We start from the raw sequence: 23,862 nt of genomic DNA, 5'->3' as shown, positions 1-23,862 counted from the left end.
CACTAACCACAATTAGTGTGCAAAGTGCTTTGGGGTTAAAGGATCACTGAAATTTTATAAGTATAAATTTTCATAATATATAGAAAGCAGTTAGTGGAGTGATAAAAATACATACTCATACCTTTCTGGCACTTTCTTTATATCCACAATCTATAGAACTGCCCAGCTTTGTAGAGGTAAAAATATAGTATTTGAAATACAGTTATAGTGTATAGGGTATACAGATTAGGCACTGTAGCAATCCAAAGTCAATTATAATTTAAAAAATCACTCCAAAGGATATGTTAACCAAATTTTAGAAAACCATGATAACAGCAATTATTAAAAGCAGCTAAGTAATTTTTTTTAAAAAGTAACATTACTCACAGTATAACAGAGAAAAAGATGAGACAAAAACTAGAAATATAGCTACAATAAAAATTGTTATTCACTGGAAATTCAAATTTAACTGGACATCCTATATTTTGTATGGCATCCCTCACAATAACCAAAGAGATACACTATGTATATTTAAAATATGAGATTTTTTTTTTTTTACCTTGGATAGTAAGCTTTGAGCAATGATTGGACAAACTGGGAATGAGAATAAAGATCAGCTCAATAGGAGAACTGAAATTATTCGTGCTTGGATAGTGAAGTCTTAAGAACCTTTGTGTTTTGTTGTTTTCACATCTTAATTATCTTGTGCTAAGTTAATTTTATTCAATGCTATATTGTAAGGGTTATAGCATAGACCCTGGAATTTCTACAGTGTTTCTCTAACACAACCTGGCTATTGCCTAAGCAAGGAATCGTGTGCCTCTGCTGATTTTTTCTTTAGTCAGTGTGTCCTACATGTGTCCCACCGTTTTTTAGGTTAAGTCTATTTCTGCTTTTTTCTCCTACTTACATTTCCAGGACCCCTCAAATGTATTTTCTTCCACATTATTTTTTATTAGGCCTATAACCACATCATCATAAAAAGAGAAAAACTTAGAAATTACCCCTATTATCTGGTAGCAGTCTTTGCATACTTACGTTACGGTAATTATTGTTGTAATTTCTCCCCAAATACACTGAACCCTTCAATCACAGGGACAATATACTAATGGTATTATTAATGACTGTTTCCAAAAGACCAGGGTTGCTCATTGACTGGCATATATGCTCAAAATGTGGGTTCAGTAAAACTAAATTTGTAGGAACAATAATGTTTAAATTGTACCATGGACCTATAGGCTACTGGCATAGTGATTAACACTGATAAAGACCAAATTCTGCTATACTATACTTTTTGACCAGCTGCCTCATACAAAAAGATATCACAAATATTTGAAGGAATTGCTACTGTGGATCTTGGGGAATTTATTTCTAGGTTTAGCAAATGTGCTTGTACAGATCAATGGGCTGTTATGTTGACCTTTCACTGGTTGTTTGCTCTGATTCAAGCATTTACAATAAACTATGCTCTTAACATTTCAACTCTGCTCTTTACTTCCTTTTCAAAATGTTACAGCATCTTTGTCAGTAGACATTGCTAAAAAACCAAGTTGATGTTTTTTGTTTTTGATTTCTTGTTAGTGATGAAAAAATGTATGTGTCTCAAAAGAAGAAAAGATACAGAAATGTCCCTACAGAGTAGTATTGTTGCTTAGAGAAATACTTGTGTGGTATGCAAATGTAATTGGGGTTGTATGAAATACTGAAACTTCAGGGTAATGTAGAATTTCATGACAAAAATAGAAAGCCAGCAAGCATGATTATAGGAAATATTGGAGCAAAATGATATTTCAATTTCTTAGAATTTAAATATTGTTTGTATATATGCCCATAGAACACTTGAAAACAAGATATAAATAGTTCAGAATTAACAAGGTTGTGGTGTGCTAACAACCTTGTTAATCCTGGACTATTTATTTCTTATTTTCAAGTGTTCTATGGGCATATATTTATATACACACATACCTTCATGTAAGTTTATCCTTTGTGATTAACCAAAGCCACAATTAAGTATAATGTCACATTAGGTATCAATTTTGTGTCAGTGAAGTTGTCACCTAACATCAGTAGCTATGATTAGAATAACTGAAGAGACGTTGAGTAAGACTCATTGCCAGTATATTTTGAGGTGTTTGTATAAACTGATTCTTTTTTAAATTGTTTTCATGCATTTCCTCACTTATTCTACAGAATATTTGTTTTATAGAGAAAGAAATTGATACCTGGAACCCTTCAATAACCTTCCTGATATGGTTTAGCTGGGTCTCCTCCCATATCTCATCTTGATTTCCCACATGTTGTAGGAGGAACCTGATGAGAAGTAACTGAATCATGGGGGCAGGTCTTTCCGGTGCTGTTCTCATGATAGTGAGTAAGTTTCATGAAGTCTGATGGCTTTATAAAGTGGAGTTTCCTTAGATAAGTTACCTCTTGTTGCCTGCTGCCATCCATGTAAGATGTGACTTGCTCCTCCTTGTTTTCTGCCATGATTGTGAGGCTTCTCCAGTCATGTGAAACTGTAAATGCAATTAAACCTCTTTCTTTTCTAATTTGCCCAGTCTCAGGTTGCCTTCTGCAGCAGCATAAAAATGGACTAATATGCTTCCCATTATTACAAAACTATAGGTAGTATAACTAGGATCGGAACACCATTTTTCAATGTCTTAGACCATGGGAAACTTCAGCCATCTTACAATGTCTTATGTAATAACACCCAAAAAGCAGACATCATTATTGGAAAAAAAATGTATAAGCATTGCATACAATCAACTTAAACTGAAACAAATCATGAGGGATCTGTTCAGTGACGGATACAGGAGGAGACCAGTGAGGTTACTTAACCGGAGGGTTTTCAGATGAGGCAACTAGAGTTGTGTCATTACAAATAATAGAAAGGAATAGATTTATTTATTTAGCAAGTATTTGTTTAATGCTATATGCTAGATACTATTCTACCTGCTGGGAATACAGTGTTAAATTTCATAGAGAAAAATCTTTATTCATATTCAGTTAAAATAGAGCTGAGCTTGAATAACAACAGTGAAATCAGTTTGGAGAATGGCTGAGGGAAAAATCTTTCCAGAAACAGATAAAATGGTTGGCAGGAGGCCTGAGATGGAAAATACTTTGTCACATTTGAGAAAAAGTAGTTAAGGGTCATAAGCTAAAGCTATCCTCATTATTGAGAACGGCTGGTTACATAATTAGTAGGTCCTACTATCAAGTGAAAATGGGGGACCACTTGTTCATAAATCACACAGGATTTCAAGAAAATGACTGTGTGTGGTAGTATACACCAGTAGTCAAAGATAATGGGGAGGCTAAGGAGGGAGAATTGCTTGAGGCCAAGAGGTTAAGTTCAGCCTGGGCAGCGTAGAGAGACCCATCTTAATAAAAGTAATTGTTTTTTTAAATAACAGCAGATGATTAAACCAAACATGGGACCCTTCTGAGGATGGGGCCCCATGCAAAACCAATTCTGAAAATGGTAGAGAAGGGAAAGAAAATATGCTTGAAGAGTGAGAAGCCAGATTATACTGGGCCTTGTAAGCCATAGGAAGATTTTGAATATTATTTTAAGTGTGATAAGACATGGAAAACTTTAAACAGGAAGTAAGGGGAATTTATAATTATAAAGCCACAGCCTAGCTCTTGTGCAGAATGGAACATTTGGGCAATGAGGAAAAACAAAGGTCACAGTTACTTGGTTGAGGCAGTAGATCTGGAATTTGTAGAAAGACTATACAGGGCTGGCCAGTATCAGTAAAAAAGCAAGAGCCAAGTAGTGAAAAGAAGTAACTATCAGTGAGGGCTGTAAGTATAGTGATATACATGGGAGGAAGGGACTGAGGAAGAGAAAGAAGTGGACAATTAAATGACTTTACTATTTATAAATGTGTTTAGTGGGATGAGGGCAGTGGTGTGTTCATAAAAGTTTGCCAACTAGATCTCCAAAAGACAGTATGTGTGTGTATATATGTATGTATGTATGTGTGTGTGTGTGTGTGTGTGTGATTATAAATTAGACAAGTATAAATGTGTACTATAAAACTTTTATAAAGTACATAAGATATTTTATGATACATTGAAGAAAGCCTGTTAATTATCACAGAAAGCTTTAATTGATTTTTGCCAAAATCATGTATCATCCATTCACAACCCATGGCTGCAAATGCTGATCAGGTACACTTACAACATCAATGTTGATCAGTACTTTTTTTCTTTTTACATTAATTAGTAAGGTAAATGTTAAACAACAGATGTGTATTTTGGAAGTTCATTCATCAGTGACTTAAGTGACTTGTATTCTGAATCAAATTTTCATTAGTTGGACTTTTTAACATCAGGTAATCATCAGTCACTGAAGTTATCCTTTTTGGTTCATTCATGTTATGCTCTATTTTTTCTTTCAATCACAATTCATGCTTCCTTGGTGGTGCTATAAAACATCATGAAGTGCCAGGTGTGGTGGCTCATGCCTGTAATTCCAGCACTTTGGGAGGCCGAGGCAGGCAGATCATCTGAGGCCAGGAGTTCGAGACCAGCCTGGCTAACATGGTAAAAAACCATTCTCTACTAAAAATACAATAATCAGGCATGGTGGCACATGCCTGTTAATCCCAGCTACTCAGGAGGCTGAGACAGGAGAATCACTTGAACCCAGGAGGTGGAGGTTGCAGTGAGCCAAGATTGCACCACTGCATGCCAGCCTGGGCAGTAACAGTGAAATTGTCTCCAAAAGAAACAACAACAACAAAAATCCCCATTATGAAAAGGCTACAAAGAAATTCAGTGTGACTTAAAAGAATAGAGACTGGAATTCAAATCCTGGCTACATTTACTCATAGCCCATGTGATAATAAACATGTTATGTTACTTAATAGCCATAGGTCTCAGTTTCCTTATTCATAATTTTTACAGTGTTCCCTTGGCTATTTGGGCTCCTGTATGTTTCCATATGAATTTTAAAATAGTTTTTACTACTCTTGTGAAGAATCTCCATGGTAGCTTTATAGGAATAGCATTAAATCTATCAATTGTTATGGGTAGTATGGCCATTTTAATGGTAAAGATCCTTTCTATCCATCAGCATGAAATGTTTTTCCGTTTGTGTCATCTCTGATTTCGTTGAGCAGTGTTTTTTAGTTCTCATTGTAGAGATCTTTCACCTCTACAGTTACCTGTATTTGTAGGTTTTTTATTCTTTTTGTGGCAATTGTGAATGGGATTGCATTTCTGATTTGGCTCTCAGCTAGACTGCTTGTGTATAGGAATGTTAGTAATTTCAGTACATTGGTTTTGTATCCTAGATTCGCTGAAATTGTTTATCAGCTTCAGGAGCTTTAGGGACAAGACCATGGGGTTTTCTAGATATAGGATCACATCATCTGCACACAGAGATGGTTTGACTTTCTCTCTTACTGTGTGCATGCACTTTCTTCCTTTGTCTTGTTTGATTTTCCCTGGCCAGGACATCTAATCTATGCTGAATAGAAGTGGTGAGAGAGGGCATCCCTGTCTTGTGCCAGTTTTCAAAGAGAATGCTTAAGCTTTTGCCCATTCAGTATGATACTAGCTTTGGATTTGTCATAGATGGCTATTTTTATTTGGATGTATGTTCCTTCAATACTTATGTTATTGAGAGTTTTTAACATAACGGAGTGAATTTTCCTGAAAGCCTTTTTTTCATCTATTTTTTTTTAACTTTAGTTCTGTTAGTGTGATCAATCACATTTATTGATTTGCGTATGTTGAAGAAATCTTTCATCTCAGGGATAAAGCCTACTTGATCATAGTGGATAAGCTTTTTGATATGCCGCTGGATTTGGTTTGCCAGTATGTTTGTGAAGATTTCTGCATTGATGTTCATCAAAGATACTGGCTGTAATTTTCTGCTTTTGTTGTGTCTCTGACAGGTTTTAGTATCAGTATGATGCTGGAGTCCATCCACCTTAGTATTTGTAAAATAGTTTCAGCAGGAATGGTACCAGCTCCTTTTTATATGTCTGGTAGAATTCAGCTATGAATCTGTCTGGATGTGGATGGTTTTGTTTTGTTTTTGTTTTTAGTTTTGGTTGCTAGGCTTTTTGTTACTGACTCAGGGTCAGAACTCATTATTCGTCTGTTCAGGGATTCAGTTTCTTCCTGGTTCAGTTGGGAGAGTGCATGTGTCCAGAAATTATTCCTTTCTTCTAGAGCTTCTGTTTTACATGGATAGAGGTATTTATAATATTCTCTGATGGTTGTTTTTCTGTGGGATCACTGGTAAAAAGAAAAAAGAACAAAGCTGGAGGCATCACACTACCCAACTTCAAAGTATATTACAGGGCTATAGTAACCAAAACGGCATGGCACTTACACAAAAACAGATGCACAGACCAAGGGAACAGAAAAGAGGACAAAGAAATAAAGTTGAACCTACAGCTATCTAGTCATTGCAAACGTGACACAAGCAATGGGGAAAGGATTCCATAATCAATAAATGCTGCTGGGACAACTGGCTAGCCATATGAAGAAGATTAAAACTGGATTCTATCCTTACACCATATAAAACAATTAACTCATGATGGATTAAAGACTTAAATGTAAACTCAGAACTATAAATAACCTGGAAGACAAACTAGGCACAACCATCCTGGACACAGGAATTGGCAAAAATTTCATGAAAAGACACCAAAAGCAATTGCAACAAAAGCAAAACTTGACAAATGGGATCTAATTAAATGAAAGAGCTTCTGCACAGCAAAAGAAACTATCATCAGAGTGAAAAACCTACAGGGAGAACATTTTTACAGACTATGCCTCTGACACAGGTGTTATATCCAGCATCTATGAGGAACTAAAATTTACAAGAAAAAGCAAACCTATTAGAATAAGCAAAGGATAGGAACAGATACTTTGCAAAAGAAGGCATACATGCAGCCAACAAGCATATGAGAATAAGTACATCTGGCTGGGCCCCATGGCTCATGCCTGTAATCCAAGCACTTTGGGAGGCTGAGGCAGGTGAAGCACCTGAGGTCAGGAGCTCAAGACCAGCCTGGCCAACATGGAGAAACTGCTGTCTGTACTAAAAATATAAAAAATTATCTAGGCGTGGTGGCATATATCTGTAGTCCCAGCTACATGGGAGTCTGAGGCAGGAGAATCATTTGAACACAGGAGGTGGAGGTTGCAGTGAGCTGAGATTGCACCACTGCACTCCCTCCTAAGTGAATAGAGTGAGATTCTGTCTCAAAAAGAAAACAAAAAACAAAAAAGAAAAAAAGCTCATCACTGACCGTGAGAGAAATGCAATCACACACCAGTCAGAATGGCCATTATTAAAAAGTCAAAAAATAACAGATGCTGGCAAGACTGTAGAGAAAAAGGAATGCTTATACACTGTCAGTGGGAGTGTAAATTAGTTCATTCATGATGGAAGACCAATTCCTCAAAGATCAAAGAAAGAGAAATGCCATTCTACCCAGCATTCCCATTCCTGGGTATATAACCAAAGTAATATAAATCATTCTGTTACAAAGACATATCACACATATGTTCATTGCAGTACTATTCACAATAACAAAGATATGGAATCCCCCTAAATGTCCATCAATTGTAGACTGGATAAAGAAAATGTGGTACATATACATCATGGAATATTATGCAGCCATAAAACAGAATGCAATCATGTCTTTTGCAGGGACATGGATGGAGGTGGATGCCATTAACCTTAGCAAACTAATACAGGAACAGAAAACCAAATACTGCACACTCTCATTTATATGTGGGCACTAAATGAGAACAAATTCACATGTAGAGGAGAACAACACATACTGGGGCCTATTGGAAGCTGGGAGGTGGGACGAGGGAGAGTATCAGGAAAAATAATGGGTGCTAGGCTTAATACTTGGGTGATAAACAGTTTGTACAATAAAGCCCCATGATACAAGTTTACCTATATAACAAACTTGCACATTTACCCCTGAATTGAAAATAACAGTTTTAAAAACTTCATAGTGCTGTATAGATTAAATGAGAAGTAGTGACAGTTGATAAATAATCCTCAGTTTTGTGCTATTCCCAATGATGTTGCAACAGATGTAATTCAAATTATTAATATTTTCTTCATTTTCTTAAATTTACAAAATCAACAAAGCCCTAGTAGAAGATGGCCAGTTCTATGGTGTAAATACTTCAACTATATTTGATTTTAACAAAGCACTAAATAGAGAGTTAAGAAAAGATGCACAGTAGCAGATTTATGCAGTATTTTTATCAGAGATGAAATAGACATAAACAACCTCAAGAGCAAAGTTGACAGTAAAACACTAAAATAAATACAGTAAAACACTAAAATAAATATGAAGTGATGTGTTTTAAGTACATATTACCCTTGTTTTGATACGATACTTTTAAATAATGGCTATTTAAAACAAATAGCTTAAGAATTTTTGAATATTTAAGAGCTATTATAAGCTGGCATCCACTGTCTCTAGCACACATCTGGGTGAGGGACTTAGCTATATGGATTTCCACTCTTTCTTCATGCAAGGAGTCACCTGTGATTATGTTTTCTGGGATTTATTTATTTTTCATTTTTATTTTTCTACTGAACACATGCATGGTTCACTTAGGGGCTGCCCCCTTAGGTCACATAGTCTTAGTATTCATCATCATTCCCATCTCAGAATATTCCAACATCTGCCCAGTAGGCACACAAAGACTCACAGTTCCCAATGCTACTGTATAGTAACATTGCTGCACAGCTCACTATTCTTCTCTGGAATGCCTAATTTGTCACGTTAAATTTAAAGTATCTTTTTAAAGAATATTATTTATTACTATAATTTATTTTTTCTACTATTTTCTTTAGTATTTTAACAAGAAACATCATAGTATCTGTAATACAGAACAAACTTTCTGATTACTAGTTTTAGACGTATTTTAACAAGGCAGAATGTTCCACTGCATTTTCAGTGTTTGAGACAAGATTTCCTCTCTCCTTACGTATAACAAAAGGTAGATTGAATTTCACAACCCAAAATAATTATTTTTATCCTGCTCTCTGTATTACTAAATATGTGTGCTTTTCTAACATTGCCAATCTAAAATTCTTTTCACCCTTGAGGTATTTTTAATCAGTCTTTTTTACAGTAATATATATATATATGTGTGTGTGTGTGTATATATAATTTAATCAGAGACAGTAGAAAAATTGAGATCCACATTTTGTTTATGAGGGATATATGTGTTTACATATATATGAGAACCACGTTTTGCTTATGAGGGAAATATATGTATGTAAGAACTATTATAAACTGGCATCCACTGTCATATATATATATATATAATATGTATGTATGTGTGTGTGTATATATATATCCCTCATATATATGTATATATACTATGTATATATATATCTCTATATCCTTCATATATATGTATATAATATATATACATTAATATCCCTCATATATGTATATAATATGTATATAACATATATATATGATATCCCTCATATATATTATACACATATATGCATATAATATAGATGACAGTAGATGCCAGCTTAAAATAGGTCTTAAATATTCAGAAATTCTCAAGCTATTTGTTATAAATAGCCATATTTAAAATGTCATATCAAAATAAGGGTAGTATATACTCAAATATGGATCTCTTAATTTTTCCACTGTCTCTGAAGAGTTTTTATTTTATAACTTTATTGAGATGTATTTAACATTCATAACATGACATAATTTATGTACTATGAATCCATTCATTTAAAATATACAATTCAGTAGTTTTTAGTCTATTCAGAGAAATGTGAAACCATCAACACAAAAAGAAATCCAAAAGAAATCCCATAGTCTTTAGCAATGACTGCTAGTATCACCCCAAACCTATACCCCCAGCCCTAGGCTACCACTGTTTTATAATACTTTCTATCCATAGATTTGGCTATCCTGGAAATCCGATATATAGAGACTCATGTGATACGTGATCTTTTGTGATTACTTTTTATACGTACTATGTTTTCAAGGTTCATCTATGTTATAGCATAAATTAGTACTTTATTTTTTTATTGCAGAATGATTTCCCTCATATTAATATACCACATTTTATTCTTCCATTCATCAGTCTGTAAATATTTATGTTAGTTCTACTTTGTGACTATTATGAATAATGCTGCTGTAAACATTCATGAATTTTTTTTTTAGAAATGTGTTTTTAATTATCTTCAGTATATTTCTAGAATTAGAATTACTGTGTCATATAGTAACTATGTTGAACATCATGAGTAACTGCCATCCTGTTTATCAGAGTAGCTGCACCATTTTACAATAATTCACATTAGCAGTAGATGAGAGGTTCAGTGTTCAACATGCTCACCAACTTTTCATATTATCCATCTTTTTTTAAAAAAAAATAATTATAACCATCCTAGTATATGTGCAGTGATACCTCATTGAGGTTTTATGTTTCACTAATGATTAATGCTAATGAACACCTTTTCATGTGCTTATTGGCCATTTATCTTCTTTGGAAAAGTATCCATTTAAATAATTTTTCCATTTAAAAAATTGTGTTATTTCTTTATTGTTGAGTTGCAAGAGTTGTTTATATTGTCTTGAATATAGAGCATTATCAGACATATGATTTAAAAATGATTTCTTCCATTCTCTGGATTGTCTACTCACTCTAGTAACAGTGTCTTTGGAAACATAAACTGTTTAATTTTGATGAAGCCCAGTGGTGTTACATCATAAGACATTTTGGCCTAATCTTAGGTTACAAATATTTATGCCTATTTTTCCTCTAAGATTTTTACAAGTTATAGTTTTTTATTTAAATATTTGATTATTATCTGATAATCTTTGTGTGTGTTATAATTAGAGGTTCAACTTCATTCTTTTGCATGTGTGTATTGTTGCAACACTATTGGTTGAAAACAATTTTCAAAAATCGACTGACCATATACATAAGATTTATTTCTAGACTCTCAATTATATTTCATTAATCTATGTGTCTGTCTTTATGCCAGTACTACACAATTATGATTACTGTGGCTTTGTAATAAGTTGTGAAATAAACAAGTTTGGGTCCTTTAACTTGGTTCTTTTCAGAATCGTTTTGGTTATTTTGGTTCTCATGAACTTTTATATGAATTTGGGGATTGATTCCAACAAAACAAGACAGTGGTTTGATAAAATTAATGAATCTATAGATCGATTTGGGGAGACTGCCATGTGAACAATATTAAATCTTTCAATCCATGAGCATGGGAAGTCTTTTTATTTAAGTAGGTTTTTAAAATCAACAATATTTCTGTCTCAATTTTGTTATTTACCCAGTAGTCATTCAGGAGCAGGTTGTTCAGTTTCCTGGTAGTTGTGCAGTTTTGAGTGAATTTCTTAATCCTGAGTTCTAATTTGATTGCACTGTAGTATGGGAAACTGATTGTTATGATTTCCATTGTTACACATTTGTTAAGAAGTGTTTTACTTCTAATTATGTCGTCAATTTTAGAATAAGTGCAATGTGGTTTGTAGTCTATTCACAGACTAAAACAGAAGAATGTGTATTCTGTTGAGTTGGGGTGGAGAGTTCTATAGAGTCTATTAGGTCTGCTTGGTCCAGAGCCGAGTCCTAGTCCTGGATATTCTTGTCAATATTAGAATGATCAATGAGACAGAAAATTGACAGTGGTATGTTACAGTCTGCCACTATTATGGTGTGGGAGTCTAGGTCTCTTTGCACTTCTCTAAGAACTTGCTTTATGAATCTGGGTGCTCCTGTGTTGGGTGCATATATATTTAGCATAGTTAGCTCTTCTTATTGCATTGATCCCTTTAGTATTATGTAATGCCCTTCTTTGTCTGTTTTGATCTTTGTTGGTTTAAAGTCTTTTATCAGAGACTAGGATTGCAACCTTTTTTTTTTTTTTCTTTCCATTTGCTTGGTAAATCTTCTTCAAATCCTTTATTTTGAGCCTATGTGTATCTTCGCACATAGATAGGTCTCCTGAATATAGCACACTGATGGGTCTTGGCTCTATCCAATTTACCAGTCTGTGTCTTTTGATTGGGGCATTTATCCCATTTACATTTAAGGTGAATATTGTTATGTGTGAATTTGATTCTGTCATGCTAGCTGTTTATTTTGCCCATTAGTTGATGTCATTTCTTCACAGTGTCGATGGTCTTTACAATTTCATGTCTTTGCCATTGTAAATAGTGCTGCAGTAAGCACATATGTTTATGTATCTTTACCATTGAATGACTTATAATTCTTTGGGTACATACCCAGCAATGGTTTGCTGGGTCAAATGGTATTTCTGGTTCTAGATCCTTGAGGTTAGCCACCAATGGTGGCCCATCAGACTAATAGTGGATTTTTCTGCAGAAACCCTACAAGCCAGAAGAGAGTGGGAGCCAATATTCAGCATTCTTAAAGAAAAGAATTTTTAACCCAGAATTTCATATCTAGCCAAACTAAGCTTCATAAGTGAAGGAGAAAAAAAAATCTTTTACAGACAAGCAAATGCTGAGAGATTTTGTCAACACCAGGCCTGCCTTACAAGAGCTCCTAAAGGAAGTACTAATTATAGAAAGGAAAAACCAGTACCAGCCATGGCAAAGACAGGTTACACTGTCTTCCAAAATGGTTGAACTAATTTACACTCCCACCAACAGTGTAAAACTGTTTCTATTTCTCCTCAGCCTCAACAACATCTGTTGTTTCCTGACTTTTTAATGATTGCCATCCTAACTGGTGTGAGATGGTATCTCAATGTGGTGGTTTTTTTTTTTTAATTGCATTTTAGGTTTTGGGGTACATGTGAAGAACATGTAAGATTGTTGCATAGGTACACACATGGCAGTGTGGTTTGCTGCATTCCTTCCCCTCACCTGTATCTGTCATTTCTCCCCATGCTATCTCTTCCCACCTCCCCACCCCCCATCCCTCCCCAATCTCCCCCCAATGGACCCCAGGGTGTAGTGCTCCCCTCCCTGTGTCCATGTGTTCTCATTGTTCAACACCCGCCTATGAGTGAGAACATGTGGTGTTTGATTTTCTGCTCTTGTGTCAATATGCTGAGAATGATGGTTTCCAGGTTCATCCATGTCCCTACAAAGGATGTGAACTCATCGTTTTTGATGGCTGCGTAATATTCCATGGTATATATGTACCACATTTTCCCTGTCCAGTCTATCATCGATGGGCATTTGGGTTGGTTCCAGGTCTTTGCTATTGTAAACAGTGCTGCCGTGAACATTTGTGTGCATCCAACCTAGCAAGGCAGGCCAATATTCAAATCCAGGAAATACAGAGAACACCACAAAGATATTCCTCAAGAAGAGCAATCCCAAGGCACATAATCGTCAGATTCACCAGGGTTGAAATGAAAGAGAAAATGCTAAGGGCAGCCAGAGAGAAAGGTCAGGTTACCCACAGAGGGAAGCCCATTAGACTCACAGCAGATCTCTCAGCAGAAACCCTACAAGTGAGAAGAGATTGGGGGCCAATATTCAACATCCTTAAAGAAAAGAACTTTCAACCCAGAATCTCCTATCCAGCCAGACTAAGCTTCATAACTGAAGGAAAAATAAAATCCTCTGCGAACAAGCAAGTACTCAGATTTCATCACCACCAAACCTGCTCTACAAGAACTCCTGAAAGAGGCTCTACACATATAAAGGAACAACCAGTACCAGCCACTCCAAAAACCCATACCAAATGGTAAAAGAGTATCAACACAATCAAGAATCTGCATCAACCAACCAACAAAACAGCCAGCTAGCATCAAAATGACAGTATCAAATTCACACATAACAATACTATCCCTAAATGTAAATGGACTAAATGCCTCAATCAAAAGACACAGACTGGCAAATTGGATAAAAAGCCAAAACCCATCAGTGTGCTGTATCCAGGAAACCTATCTTACATGCAAGGATACACAAAGGCTCAAAATAAAGGGATGGAGGAAGATCTACCAAGCAAATGGAGAGCAAAAAAAAAAAAAAAAAACAGGAGTTGCAATTCTCATCTCTGATAAAATAGACTTTAAAGCAACAAAGATCAAAAGAGACAAAGAAGGACATTACATAATGGTAAAAGGATCACTGCAACTAGAAGAGCTAACGATCCTAAATATATACGCACCGAATACAGGAGCACCCAGATACATAAGGATTGTTTTTATATTTTGGCCAATGTAAAGAGTGCTGCAATAACCACGGGAGTGCAGATATCATTAACATATTGATTTCATTTTATGTACCCAGTAGTGAGATTGCTGAATCATACAGAAGTTCTATTTTTAATTTTTTGAGGTACGGGTACACTATTTTTTAATAATGTATGTAGTAATTTATATTCCATCCAACAGTATGTAAGCATTTCCTTTTTTTCACATCTTGCCAATACTAACCTTTTGTCTTTTTGATAATACCATTATGGCAGATGTAAGGTGATACCCCATTATGGTTTTAATTTGCATTTACCTGATGATTAGTGATGAACATTTTTAATGTAACTGTTGGCCATTTGTTGTCTATTCAAGTCCTTGGTTGATTTTTAATTATGTTATTTTTCTTTCTGTTGAGCTCTTTGTATGCTGTAGATGTTAACCCCCTTGTCTCTTCACTCTGTTGATTTTTTCCTTGGTTGTGCAGAAGGTTTCTAGCTGATGTAATCCCATTTGTCTGTGTTTGTTTTTGTTGCTTATGAGGTGGTGTAAGTATCTTAAAAATTATCGTCCAAATGAATGTCAAGAAGTTTATTCCAGTAGTTTTAGTTTTTTGCTGCATCTTTAATTCCTTTTGATTTTTTTTATATGTTCTGAGAGAGGGTACAATTTTATTTTTCAGCACATGGATATCCATTAATCCCAACCCAGTTCACTGAAGACACTGTTCTATCTCCATTGTGTGTTCCTGGCATCATCACATGACTGTAAATATTTACAGTCCCTATTGTAGTGGTGTATGTGTCTGTTCCCTATTGTACTGGTGTATGTGTCTGTTTCTATACAATCACCATGATGTTTTGATTACTATAGCTTTGTAGTATACTTGAAATCAAATAATGTGTGCAATGCCTCTGGTTTGTTCTTTTGCTGAAAATTGCTGTGAGTTCAAGGAAAAGTCTGGTGCTCAGTCCTCTCTCCTTGGGAAATGCAGGGTACCTGGTTTCAAGTTGTACTGCTGGTCAAGGAGGGGGTAACAGGGACAATGTAAAAACTCCTCTTTTGCCCATGTTTAATGCAATTTTTTTCTTAGTTCTGTTCTACATCTAGATGCTTTAATCTCTCGTCTGGTTTGTTTAGCTCTTAAGAAAGTGTATTTTGCATGTAGCCAATAATTTAAGTTGCTGTTTCTACAGGGGGATTCAAGGTATAACATCTTACTCTGCCATCTTGTAATAGCTAGACCCAGTTCCAAAGGTTACTATCTGTTGTTTTATACAATTGTTTCTTAAAATCAAGCAGAAAAAAAATTACTACAAAATACCATCTTTCATATTTACCTATGTAGTTATTTCCAGCATTGCTTTGTATTCGTGGTAATTGTTTTACCTTCCTTCAGCCTGATAAAACTTCTCTCTCGTAATTCTTGTGGGTTTTTTCTTTTATATTTGAAGTATTTATTTTTCCTCCTTTTGAAGAATATTCTATTAAATTTCTATGATACTCTTTTGAGCCTTTTTCTGATAGCACTGTAAATATGTCATCTCACTGGGTTCTGGGTTCCATAGTTTTTCTCAAAGTTGGCTATTAATCTATTAAAGCCATTTTATGTGATGACTCACTTCTCTCTTCCTGATTTCAAGAGTCTATTTCTGTTTCGTTTTTCAGAGTTTGACTATGATTTGTCTAAGTGTGCATCTCTTGGAGTTTATCCAAGTTAGAGTTGTCTGAACTTTGATGTGTTAGTTTTTTCAGACTTTGGAAGTCTGTGGTCATTTTTTCTTCAAATATTTGTAGGCTGTTTATTCTGCTTTAACTCTAGAATTTCTATTCTGTTTTTAAATAGTCTTTACTGATGTGTTCTCTTTTGTTAGACATTATTTCAGTTATTCTTGAATAACTATGGAAAGAAGTGATTCAAGAATGGTTCATTTAGTTCTTTGCTTATATTTGTATTAGCCAATTTTGTTTCTACTGAATGCTTTTTATTCTTGTGTAAGTGCCATAATTTCCTGGTTCTCTCACGTGTGTTTCTTCCTCTCTCCTAATCAGCTACCTCAAGGTTTGTTTAATTTTCCTGTGCTATTCTCTTTCATATTTAGCCATAAGAGTCTCTCAGTAGCTTAGCGATAAACTAGTGATTGGTCAGAGATCTCTTTAAATGGTCCTGAACATGCAAGGGGCCTTCTGTGTTACCAGAAACATACACCCCAATTCACAATTCATTTACTAGTTTAACCTCGTTTTTTTTTTTTTTTTTTTTTTTGCCTTTGGTGGTCCTAAACTTAGGTAGCTGCATTTGTAAACATTTGCCACTAATTGTTTTCTAACTATGCCCTGGGGTTAGATAAAGCCTATCATAGAAAATGGGCCTTTCCAGAGTAACTGTCAGACAGGTCAAATGGTGACAGTCCTCAAGGAGATTATGCCCTAAGGTGTAAAACCCATAAAGGTAAGTAGTTAGAGGTAGATTGGGCTCTGGAGTCTGCAGCATCAGTCATCCCCAGGAGAAAAAAACTTTAATTAGGAAGGGCCTTGGTGTATTTTCCAAATGCTATTCTGATCCCTCTAGTGAATGTTACAAGGTTGGTGTTCATTGCTAGCAGGGTGGTTTGCCTGTCGGTTGTTGATGTTACTGTAGAGCTGGGGAGAGGGCATGGGAAGAGGGCAAGTTAAATAGCCACAAAGCTCACTCTTCTTACCAAGATTCAGCCATTTTCTTGACGAAAATGCAAATCTTGGGGTAGCATCCCCAGCTCTAAAGTTGATTTTTGACAATTTATTCATGAAGAAAATAATTCTCAGAGGTCTTTTTTCCAAAAGCGATTTTCCTGCAGAGTATTCATAAGTATGCAAATAAAGTAGAAAAAAAATTTATATATGGGATTTTGATCATGATATAACTTACTATAGGCATTCACACCTGAATCATAGTTACATGAATATTCTCAGTAATATGGATTCTACTTAAATACAATGAAATGTCAAGATTTTTTAACACTCTGCATCCTTACCATAGCTACCCAAAATAAACCAAGCATGAAAAGGTTTTTCATTTAGCATCACCTGAAATCCTCATTGTGCACTTTGCCTAAAAGAACTGCACAAATTTATCTAAATCTGACGTCTAGCATCTCAATATTATTGTCCTACCCCAACTCCCCCAAACCAATAAATTATTATCTACTATTTTGTGAGCAGTTACTTTGTGCCAACACAATTTTAAAATCTCATATATAATTTTCCCAGCAACCCTGGGATAATTACTTTCATTATCTAGATGATACCAGTACATTCAACAACTTGGCAGAAATTTCAGAGCTTCTGAAGGTTAAAGTCATGACTTAAACCCTTAAATGTAAGTAGCTACAGGTAGATTGTGGCAACAGCCATGCACAATAAAAATATATCCAGGAGAAAAAACCTTTTTTTCACTCTGTCACTTGGGCTGGAGTGCAGTAGCAGGATCTCTACCTCCTGGGTTCAAGCAATTCTCCTGCCCCAGCCTCCCAACTAGCTGGGATTACAGGCACCTGCCACCACATGTGGCTAATTTTTGTATTTTTAGTAGAGACAGGGTTTCACTATGTTGGCCAGGCTCGTCTCGAACTCCTGACCTCAGGAAATCCACCTGCCTTGGCTTCCAAGCTTTAGGAACAAAAGATATTGGTGTAGTTTAAAATTAAGTAGCCAATCAATTACTTTCTCAGCCACATAATATAATTAATTATAGTTATGGCCTTAATAGGAATAGCCTTGACATATGCCAGCAGAATGTGTGTTAAATTCTGACGTGATTATATTATACAGAGAACCCACAATAAATGTCAAAGAAAACCCAGGTTTATCCACAAATATTTAAGGTCAACACTTTCTTCAGTGTTCTGTGTCCCTGTGCCGTCAAACCATTATAGCTCTATCTGAAAAGGAGTAGTATACTGTTCACACACTGCTGGGTTGAAGTTTCCCACATGCCGTGTTCCAAGGGAATACAACCTGTCTGAATGTGAAGTCTTTAGGACACGTTCTCTATGCAGTCCTTTCTAAATTTTGCATAGATGAATCACGTTTGTTTGTCTAAGACAACCTCTCTCCAAAGTCTGACTCATAAACGTACTACATGTTTTTCTAAAACACACTGCAATGTGATTCACACACCCAAGGGCAAGATTGGATATTAAATCAATGTCAAGCCCTGTGATTTTTCATCAGGTTTGGTTCTGTGATAGGACTATTTAGCTTGAAAATATTTTTGTACTTTGAAATGTAACTTTAAAACTAACACCTAATGGAGGTCAAGGATGGAAGAACTTCATATTGCAATTGTAAGTATATATAAACATATTATGTGTCTCTGCATACAGAGTGAGGAAAATATTAAGACAATTTGCATTAATCATAGGTGTCTGCTATTAGTTTTCTATTATAGGCCCTCTACTGTTGCAGCACACATATGTAACATTTTAAATAAAGGAATGACCTAAATATAAGCTCCATGAATGTATGATTCTGCTTGTTCTTTTAGGTTTAGCAAATAGCATAATGCCTGGAATGTAATATACCTGCATTCAATATTATAAATAAAATAACATGATTTAACATTTAGCTTTATAATAGCCATGAAGCAAGTATTCCTAGTTTATAGATGAGTTAATGGAGTCTCTTGCTATAAAGAAAGTTACTGTTAACTGTTCATACTGCTAGTAGATGCAGATCTATCACACAATGAGCTCTCCTCTATTAAATGAAATAATAAGCACCCAATCTATTTTGCAGGAAGCTTACTTAATAAGATAGTGAATCTGATCTTTCAGTCCATGGTTAATGTTTCATCTTAATCATATTTTATAACTCATAGATCCTTTCTGAAACATACCACTGACTCTCTGGTTTAATCAGATGATATCCTTTTTGAAGTCCTGGGTAGTACCTAGCCCAGATTAGGTGATCTATCAGTGTAATAATTTGAAAACAGTTTCACATTGCTAACACTCTGTTATTCGTGGAATATACTTAGCTTTTATGTCAGAATCCCACCTGTGTCCCAAGGTCCAATTCAGACTATGTTTCTCTGTATAATAACCTTTAGTATTACATTGTAATCACAATTTTAGTCCATTATTTAATATGTGCTTTAACTCTTTGTGCGTCACAGTCTTACCTCCTGGGGTGATTCTATTTTTCAACTAGGTCACAATACCTAGATATTTGGAGTAACAATATGCTAGATGTTTCCATGAAGTTACTTGATTTCTTTCTTTTTTTTTTTTTTTTTTTTGAGACAGAGTCTCCCTTTGTCACCATCTCGGCTCACTGCAACCTCCGCCTTCCAAGTTCAAGCGATTCTCCTGCCTCAGCCTCCTGAGTACCTGGGACTATAGGCACGTGCCACCATGCCCAGCTAATTTTTTGCATTTTTAGTAGAGATAGGGTTTTACTGTGTTAGCCAGGATGGTTTTGAGCTCCTCACCTTGTGATCCACTCTCCTTGGCCTCCCAAAGTGCTGGGATGACAGGCGTGAGACACCTCGCCTGGCCCCATGAAGGTATTTTTATGTGAGATTAACATTGAAATCAGCAGACTGAGTAAAGCAGATTTTCCTCCATAATGTGAATGGGCCTCATCTAATCACTTAAAGGTATTAATGGTTAAAAGACTGAGTTCACCAGAAGGAAATGAAATTCTGCCATCAGACTGCTTTTGCAACTTTTTCCTGGGTCTCCAGCCTACGTTGCAGATGTTATGCTAGTGAGCCTCTACAATTACATGAGCCAATTCCTGAAATAAATCTGGGTATATGAATATATACATATATACACACCATATCCTATTTCTCTGAAGAAGTCTGACTACAATTCTTTAGACTTTCATGCTTTTTAGAGAAAACTCTTTGAGTGTTACATTTTTGTGTATTCTTCAGGACCCTTCCTTCCTCCTTCAAATATTTGCAAAGCATATACTGTGGACTCTCAAATAGAGGGCATCCATGTGGAACTGTGCATGTAACAGTCAATCAGTACATATAGTTTCTGAGTGAATGTTAATTTTAAATTCACTCCACTAAATATCTAATGTACCTAACAACCACTTTGGTTACTAAATTGCCATTTATGACCCTGGAACCTGTATTTCTAAGGTGTCTGACTTAAGACTAAGGAGTAACTTAACACAGAGGAAAGAGTCTTGTGTTCATTCCTATTAATTAAAGTGATACTATTATGCCATTATTAAGTAGACATAACTGTTTTAAAATAATCTCAATTTAAGTTGCATAAATTGTGAAAGACCCTCTATTACATTAAGTGCTATTGGTGTTCTTAAGAAGTTTGTTAATCATGAAATGGAGTCGTATGGTGGCAGTACACTGGAATATAATAAAAATGCATATATAAATTCAGCTTCTATATTTCTTTCAAAGGAACCATATTTTAATTATAAATTCAAACAAAAATTCAGAAGCCCTGATGAATTAGAAACAAATTGCACTTTCATTGAGTCAACAGGCAGACTAAATCTTTCCTCCGAGTCTAAAGAAATTGCTAGATACAAAAAACAAGAAAGACTGTCAAATAAAATGTGAATAGCAAATACCAGCTACTGTTGTTAATAGTCACTCCTTAATGCTCTCACCTGACAATTAGCTGTCTCAAACATCTTAGTTTGAAAGCAAGAAATCTTTCTGCTACTGGGTATCACTGCTCTGTTTGGCTGTATTCTCTATTTCATAATATAATGTAAAAAGAATTTACCTTATCAGAAATAACACATCCTTTCAACATTAGAGAAAAGGTTACTTTTTTCAAACAGACATTCTTACTGTGTATAAATACATCCAGTGGAATTTTATTAACCATGATATGCTCTTAATGGGCATAACAATGGCTGTGCCCAGTGGCATGCTGGTAAATGTTTGACAGCTGGGTCTCAAAACAAGTCCTAATTTGTAGTGCCTCGATTTCCTTGGTGAAGTACTCTGATTGTTGCCAATTTTAAGCTACCAGTGTGAGGTCACTGAATTTGGAGTTGGAAAGAGCCTGGGCACAGTCAGCTATCAAGAGTCAGTAAAGACTGGCACCAGCATGAACTGGCATCAGCATACAACTGCTTGTGCCAGTGGCCCTCGGTGCTCCTTAGTCCTAAATTATGTGAATAGTAAGACTGCACCAAGCCAATTTGCTCAATTATTCACAAGCATGCCATTTTGACAGTCCAATATACTTCTTTCACTGAGGCTAGAATTTGCAAATTGTACAGTTGGACACATGCTAATATTCTCAATTCTTATCAGTCTTTTTAGTGATTTAAGCATCTACATTTAATAATAGCAACAACATGCCAGCATAATTGCATAGTATTTTATACATTTGAAAGCCACAGATGTAGATAATCTCACTTAAATTTCATAATCTCCAATGAGTATTATTCCCATATTGTAGATAGGAAGAATCAGACTTAAAAAGTTCAAAAGACTTGGACCTAAGGACAGGCTATGGAAGCAACAGAGCTGAATGGCAGAAATAGAAGTAGCCAGGAACACTGTGAATGAGCACATTAAGTTTCCATAGACAGATTTAAAATAACACCCGACAAGCAAAATGTTGTACATTCCTTGCTAAATACAACAAGATATGACACTGGCAATTTCTGCAAAATTTATTTTCAACAAGCATTTTCACCCATATCATTTTAGGTATTTAGAGAAAAAGGAACTGCCAAATGCCAGGAATTATATTTGTTTCCTTATATAAAAAAGTATATTTAATTTCGACAACACTCTAAATTTCACATTATTTTCTGCATTTGCTATACAGGGAGACAAAAGTCAAAGAGGATGAGTAATCTGCTCAAAGAGACATGCTGAGAACTAACTAAAATAGAAACCACATCTAAATATGTTTAGCTCTACGTTCCACAAATCTTTTTTCATCTTATTTTACTGGTTCTTTCTCTCAGAGATACGACAATTTATAAGTCAGCAAGTAAGAGGTCTTTTTCCATCTTTGGGTAAAAATCACCTTTGGCCCAATACCTGCAGTCAGTATAGGGGAGGAGATTCCAATAAATCTACATGAATAAACTGACTTCCTCTATTTTACATTAAGTCCAAATTTCACAATTCTTTAGACAGAACTTTTCGGTCAGTTTTTTTCTGCACTTAAAACATTAAGCAAATTGGCCAAGCATCACCAAAGAAACTTAAATGCTATATTGTTAACTTACTTTGATAAATAAGAATATATTTTGTCCACTTTGCATTCATATTAAATATCATAGTATTTACAAAGCAGAACACCGTAGACTGTACAACTTTCGGAACATTTTAAGAAATTCAGCGCTCAAGACACAAACTAGAAAACACTGTACCAAACAGGTATCAAAAATAGGACAAAAAGCGTACCCACAGGGTAGACACCACAAAATGCAAGTCCATGGGCTAATTCAGGTACTGAGCAAGCCAAAGGATGGAGCACCAGATACAATGTCAAAAGTGCGAAGGATATGAACCTTGTCCTATCATAAGTCAGGTCGAAAAGGAGAAGCTCACATACAAATATCAGGTATCTCAGAATAATTAAGGCTTATAAGATTCATCTTACCTGTGTTGTAATGTTCACAAGGATTTCTGGAATTATTTGACCTGCAATAGATGAAAATATGTGTGTTTCTTTTGCAAAACCATCAAAATGAGTAAAAAATAATCATACAATCTCTCAGTTACAGTTTGCTGGGAATAATGTTCGGGTGATAAGATTTTGTATTCCGAAATATTGTCAGCATTAAGAATAATCATCCAAGCTTATTAAATATTTATTCTTATTTTACACATGACTTAGGTCATGTAGACTTAGGGATTATGATACAAAGTGTTATTTTTGAAAGACTTGTTTCAGAAAAGGGAGTTTTTTCAGAACTTGGCATCAAGATTCCTTGAAAAAGTCACTGGATTCTGCAAATGCCCTTTTGATTAATGAATTGCAAGGCACTCTTTCTTATAAATATCTCAGTATTGAGTTTTATATGTCAAATTTGGTATTGCTACTCAAGTTTTATTTGTCAAATTTGGTATTCCTACTCAAATTTGGTAGCGGGAAGGCTTTCTTCATATATTTACTGCTTACCATTTTTACAGTTAAAAAAATGGTCAGAAGAAAACAGAAAACTCAAGTAAAAGGAAGTATCAAAATATTCAATGATCTGCAACACAGAACTTAAACATTCATATCTGTTTGAAACTTTGTATCTCTCAACCTATGTAAACATGTATGAGATAATTTTAAACCAGAACATAATGTCTAAAATCTGCTTTTTCCGTTAGCAACATATTGTCATACATTTCTTAATTATAACAATCAATTACTGCGTATTAACTCATTTTGTAGACACAGAGTAATGTATTTAAACCAGCTTCTGTTTTTTGGATATTTCCGTCATTTTTAACATTTTGTGAGCATGAATATATGTCAGTTACCCTCTGTACATCTTTGTGTACTTGTACAATTTTTTTTGTATATTTTAGAATTCATAAAATAGACATTAAAAACATTTTTGATACATCTTCTCAAATTGTCTCCTCTAAAGTTTTTACCAGCGAAGTCTTAGGCAATCAGGTAGAACAAAGAGAAATACTAAATATGGGCTGGGTTTCTTTAACATGTGTTCTGTTAATGTGTTTTTCACAAAGGTGCCCTTGGCCCTTCCTGACGGCC

The 23,862-nt window shown here is 35.1% G+C and overlaps 1 long non-coding RNA gene across 1 annotated transcript in view; it reads left to right on the top strand.

Moving 5' to 3' along the window:
* LOC141584809 (uncharacterized) overlaps positions 1-23,618 on the top strand; it is a 499,778-nt gene extending 476,160 nt beyond the window's left edge. Inside the window, exon 6 of the long non-coding RNA XR_012518004.1 lies at positions 19,441-23,618. This is a non-coding gene — a long non-coding RNA (uncharacterized LOC141584809). The remainder of the gene's footprint in view (positions 1-19,440) is intronic.
* The last annotated feature ends 244 nt before the right edge of the window (positions 23,619-23,862 follow it).

The sequence above is a fragment of the Saimiri boliviensis genome, chromosome 6, assembly GCF_048565385.1.
Source record: "Saimiri boliviensis isolate mSaiBol1 chromosome 6, mSaiBol1.pri, whole genome shotgun sequence".
Taxonomy (NCBI): Eukaryota; Metazoa; Chordata; class Mammalia; order Primates; family Cebidae; genus Saimiri; species Saimiri boliviensis.
The sequence above is the reverse complement of the archived record's forward strand: the minus strand, read 5'-3'. Positions and strand labels throughout refer to the sequence as shown.